The following is a 6188-nucleotide window of genomic DNA, read 5'->3' as shown; positions in this document are numbered from 1 at the left end:
TGGAGAGGATTGTGAAACAAAACCCATTCAAAAATGTGGGGGAGATTCAGCTGTAGCTGGAGTCAGTGCTTCAAGAACCACCACGCACCGACGTATGCAAGACATCGGTTTCAGCTGTCGCATTCCTTGTGTCAAGCCACTCTTGAACAAGACACAGCGTCAGAAGCGTCTCGCCTGGGCTAAAGACAAAAAGGACTGGACTGCTGATGAGTGGTCCAAAGTTATGTTCTCTGATGAAAGTAAATTTTGCATTTCCTTTGGAAATCAAGGTCCCAGAGTCTGGAGGAAGAGAGGAGAGGCACAGAATCCACGTTGCTTGAAGTCCATGGTAAAGTTTCCACAGTCAGTGATGGTTTGGGGTGCCATGTCATCTGCTGCTGTTGGTCCACTGTGTTTTCTGAGGTCCAAGGTCAACGCAGCCGTGTACCAGGAAGTTTTAGAGCACTTCATGCTTCCTGCTGCTGACCAACTTTATGGAGATGCAGATTTCATTTTCCAACAGGACTTGGCACCTGCACACAGTGCCAAAGCTACCAGTACCTGGTTTAAGGACCATTGTATCCCTGTTCTTAATTGGCCAGCAAACTCGCCTGACCTTAACCCTATAGAAAATCTATGGGGTATTGTGAAGAGGAAGATGCAATAGGCCAGACCCAACAATGCAGAAGAGCTGAAGGCCACTATCAGAGCAACCTGGGCTCTCATAACACCTGAGCTGCACCACAGATTGATCGACTCCATGCCACGCCGCATTGCTGCAGTAATTCAGGCAAAAGGAGCCCCAACTAAGTATTGAGTGCTGTACATGCTCATACTTTTCATGTTCATACTTCTCAGTTGGCCAACATTTCTAAAAATCCTTTTTTTGTATTGGTCTTAAGTAACCACACAACATCATTGTTCCACATCTTACCATTAGGACTAAACGTTGAACTGTTGCCGGTGTTCTGACGATCTATGCTGCCTTGCCGAAAAATGCTTACATTGCGCAAATCAATAGACTCGACTCTACTCGGCCCTGCTCCGTTTTCCATTGCAGATAGTACCCAGAGATAGTACATAGCTTGTCGTCATAGCGACGCCACACACAACTGCCGCGACATAATGTTCAATGCGACACACACACCAGCTCTTAAAATATATCTACGGTTAAAATGTTTCAACATAACTGAGATTGTAAAGACAGATAAGCGGTATGAAAACCTTCCAGCTGTGTTTTCCTCTGCCAAAAATATTCAAGCACATTTTTGTTCCGCCTTCACTTCTCGTAAAACTGTCAATATTCGAAATCTACACAGCTGATTTCTCGCCTCAAAACTTCTCAGAAGTGGATTTAGTGATGAAATTCCATAAAACTTTCTGTTGCTGGCCTCTGTCTGGTGCAGCAATGATGATGCAGTGAATAGTGAATATTCTCTCTGTCCAATGCTAAAGCTGTTTTCAAGTTACATTTTAGTATCCCTCAGCTCGCTTGGAACCTCGACAGAGGTGAGGTGATACGAAAAAAAGTACCTGGAAGCAGGTACAGGTACAACATTTCTACGATGGAAACCCAAACAAACGTGAGTCGAGCCAAAGGGGCTCCGCTCAGACTAGTTTGGTTTGAGGGCGTGCCTGACCCGATAGCTGCTTGGCAAGCTTTATGACGCATTTTCATTGTGACATCACAAGTAAAGGAAGTGAAGGGCTGGACTACAAACAAGCTGTTTTCAAGCGGTTCAGAGCAGAGCTTTCTGTGGGAGATGGGAACTCCCTTTGGGCTGGACTTTCGGCTTTTTCACTTTGCAAACCTGTTACATGCACAAAAAAGATATATAACTCAATAAAGGATAAATAAAACATAATACTACCTCTTTAATACATTGCATCTGCTGCATATATTTGCATCTGTGAATAAATGTAATGTAATACATTCTCAAAACCCAAGTAAGTATTGAATGGGGACAAAACGCATATTTTTTGTGTCATTTCTACTCTCTAGTGGTCACAAAATTGCCTCTTGCAGCTTTTATTTAATGTATGTTTTTTTTTGCTATAAACAATTGTTGAATGGATGGATTCTTGAAAAAGATTAAAGTCAACAGCTAAACGGTACTTACAGTTCTGACCATAATAACAGCATTTTAATCAAAACAATCAAAGCATTACTGACCCGCATGGAGTTTTCTTTTTGTATTCTACAACATGATTAAAACATGAGAATCTCTCTTTTTAGAGGTCGCTTGACAGAGCATATATGTGGAGAATATTTTGGTAGCTTGAGAGTTAATGTGCAGCAGGACATGATAATGTGTGTATCATTATCATTATCACTGTCATTATTGTCATTACATTTGCCGGTTGGATAGTGATTCTGTATGAATTTCTCACCATGTTGCTGTCTCCACAGTGATTGATTTCCCTGTTCTGCACTCTTTCTGAAAATATTCCATAAAATCCAGCTGTGAATCCTGAGTAAGTCCATTAAGTTTTCACACATATAGCTAATCAGATTTTTACAACAAGTTCACTGTTGCATTCCGGGATTTTCAAAATTACACCAAAAGCCTGGAGGGGGTGCAACTGACAAGTCGAATTACATGAAATATAGGGAACCCAGGTGTCCTTGTTGTAATAATGTGCCCTCAGGGCCATCAATGAGCCTTTTCATTTAAGTACTGACAACATCATGCGTGCCTCAATCAAAGCAAGGCAACACACTGTAAACAGCCCAAATTGCATTTATGTTGCCCTGCTAGGGATGCTAATATTGGTCTGTTTGCTGTATGGTCATTCGGTCCAAATGTTGCATAGATCAGTGGTTCTCAAAGTGGGGTCCAGGGACCCCCAGGGGGCCTTGAGGAGGTTCCAGGGGGTCCCCAGCAAAAAGGGTAATAATTTATTTTCACTGTAATTCCATCCATAACTAACATACTGACATAACGTATGCTTACTTTGGTCATGGGTTTCATACACTTCCTGTAATAAAACATCTAAAAACAAAAATCCTATCAGATAGGGGACCCTGGGCAAAATCTTACCAAATGGGCATCCGTGGTCCAATTTGTGTCAGTTTAGGGGTCCTTGATGTGAAAAAGTTTGAGAAAAACGTTGTGCAGATCCCCAGACCAGGTTTGGTACAGCCTTTCATCTGGACTTCATCAGGATGAACTGTGATAACTTTGGTGGTTCCCTAACTTTTAATCTGGCACCATCTTTAGGTCAAAGGTCCGCCTCAGCTGTTTAGTGCATAATGGCAAGTGTTAGCACGCTAACTCACTAAACTAAGATAGTGACCATGACGAACATTTTCTATTAAACATCTGTTAAACGTCAGCATTTTAACGCTGTTATAGTGAGCATTCCAACAGGCTAATGTTAAAATTCAGTTCAAAGCACTGTTGTGCCCTCATACAAGCTCACAGAGCCGCTAGCACTTTTGTGAAGTCTGTTCACTTTGTATAAGTTTTACCACAGGGTGCGTCCATTATTCAGTGGGTATAATGTGTTTGCTGCTTTGCTGATGGCTGACTGTAATTTTCAGTGCTCTGGGACAGAGGCCTGTTGCCTTTATTTTCACCCTGGATAACATCACCACTGAGCTATTATCAGAAAATGTAAAGCCTATAGGTTCTAAAGATGACCTTCAGCAGTGTTTATCATCATCAGATACGCTGTATGCTTGGCTTTAGCATACAGACACTCTTTCTCCCTCTGTCTGGTTAGCGTGCTAAGAGGAAACTATGTGAATTTGACACATTGAAGTGGCACGGCCATTTTTCACACTTCACAGAGCATCACATGTAGTATGGCAAGAGGGCAGAGAGGGAGCCTGGTGAGGCAGAACGGGAGTCGAAATGAAAGAGAGAGAAATGAAAGCTGGGAGGAAGAGAGGAATATTGGGATTTTGGTTCGTCAGATCTTATTTTACTCCCACCGCCGACACACACACACACACACACACACACACACATACAGGCGCTGTCGCTCTCAAACTTTCACTCGTTATCAGCTCTCTCCTTCCCCCCTCCGTTTGAAGCACCGATCTCTCTTCCTCCCACACTCTCTCTGTCTCCCGAGGTTTCTCCTTCCTGACTTTGTTTCTTCTTTCCTCATCCTCCCCATCCTTCCCCCCGTATGTGTATGTGATTTTCCTGCCCGCCTTTTTATCTCGTCACCGGCTGCTGGATGGATTTTATTCTCTTTCCATCCACGCTCTGCTGCTCTTCTTGGTTTTGCACAGCTGTTACAACCCCTCTCACACACTCACGTTCGCTCACTCACACACACACTTGCTGACAAACACACTCTAGTTCTTCCTCTCTTCTGCTAACTTCACACACGCTACGGTTTCTCTCTTATGTAAAGTTGTAATTCTCTTCATTTTTCTGTACCCTGCAAACACACACACACACACACACACACACACACACACAAACACATACATTGTCTTGAGTCATATACCACCTCTCTCCACATAGGCTAATCTCACACATCACAATTCTCACATTTCCACTCGCTCTGATAGGTACAGCACACACACACACACGCACACACACACACACACACACTTTAACCCGCTAGCTCTCCCCAACACAGGCATTGGTACACACCCTCGCTCCTCTCTCTCTCTCCTTTCTCCCTCCCAGTTATACACACTCTCTCTCTCTCTCTCAGTCCTCATCTGCACCTCAGCAGAGTAACATGTTGCCTCGTCGCAGCTACAGCGCCGTGCGGTAAGCAGAGGCTGCCTGCTCTCCATCCGACTGGCCAAATATAAAGAGCAAACAAGAAGGAGAAGCAAGAGGAAGGGAACTGAAGTCTCATCTCTCCTCTTTGGTGTCTGGCCACTTCTGCTGAGAGGAAGAGGAGGAGGTGGAGGAGGAGAAGGAGGAAGATCCGTTTTCACACCGTCCTGACTCAGTTTGTCACATCAAGCAGAAGGAGCGGCAGAGGATGCAAGGGAAAGCAGATGAGGTGAAAAGTTGTCTCTCCCTCACTCAGCTGTCCATGCATCGCACACAGCTGAGCAAACTTTTTTAAAACCAAGAGGAGGAGGAGGTGGACTTTTTAAGCGTGAGGAGGAAAGGGAGTGAAAGCATCCCTCAGCACGTGTTTTGGTCAGTAAGAAAGCAGGGCCGTCCTTCTACAGGAAGCTACCCATGTGGCAGGAGGCTCTGTGGACCCACGGACGCTACTTGCTGGAGAAGAACGATGGCGGCGAGGGTGCCGAGGGGCCCGAGGGCCTGGGAGACGGGTGCCCGGGTTTCCAGGGCGAGGTGTGCGTGGAGGGCGAGAAGCCCCAGGACTGGCTCTATGAGTCCTACTACAGAATGAGCCAGCAACATCCGCTGATCGTGTTCCTGCTGCTGATCGTCATGGGAACCTGCCTCGCGTTGCTGGCGGTGTTCTTCGCTTCAGGACTGGTGAGTGAGTGTGTGCATGTGTGTGTGTGTGTGTGTGTGTGTGTGTGTGTGTATGTTTGTCTACTTAGTGTAGTTTCATCTAGTTAATATATAAAAGACAGCACATCAGGAAATGTTACTACTGTTGTTCTTATCACAACAGTTTCACAGTAGTAACAACCTAATCTGTGGCAGTTTGTGACATTTACATGTTTTGCTCTCTTAGCATCAGAAATCACTTCTTTCTTCATATTTAAAATTAATAGAACAAGAAGTTGGCACTTAAAGGAATAGTTTGACTTTTTGATAAATACGCTTATTTGGTTTCTTCTGGAGGGAGAGATAAAAAGATAACATTCTCATGTCTGTTCAATCATTATGAAGCCGGAGCCGGCAGACAGTTAGCTTAGCATAAAGACTGGAAACAAGCTAGCCTTGCTCTCTCTGACAGTTCAGAAGCCCTTCTACAGCTCATTAATTAACATTAACATGTTACACCTCATGTGTTTAATCACTTCAACAAAACAAAGCGTAAAACAAAGCAAATACCGGCAAGCGCAATTCCCCCAATATATGTTCCTTTAACATGAGCTGCACTAAAGCCAGCACAAAGAAAACTTAAAAAAGACAACATACAGTATGGCACACACGGAGTGTTTGTGTTTTGACTTAAATGTGTCACCATAGAAATTCAAGTATGTCACTGTAATTACTTTATTTTGGCCCTCCACCCCAAACCCTCCTTCTTTGTCTCGTTCCACTTCTCCACTTTCTCTGGTATGAGCGATAACCAGAGTTGCAGTC

The sequence above is a fragment of the Micropterus dolomieu genome, linkage group LG09 (genome assembly GCF_021292245.1).
Source record: "Micropterus dolomieu isolate WLL.071019.BEF.003 ecotype Adirondacks linkage group LG09, ASM2129224v1, whole genome shotgun sequence".
NCBI lineage: Eukaryota > Metazoa > Chordata > Actinopteri > Centrarchiformes > Centrarchidae > Micropterus > Micropterus dolomieu.
The sequence above is the reverse complement of the archived record's forward strand: the minus strand, read 5'-3'. Positions refer to the sequence as shown.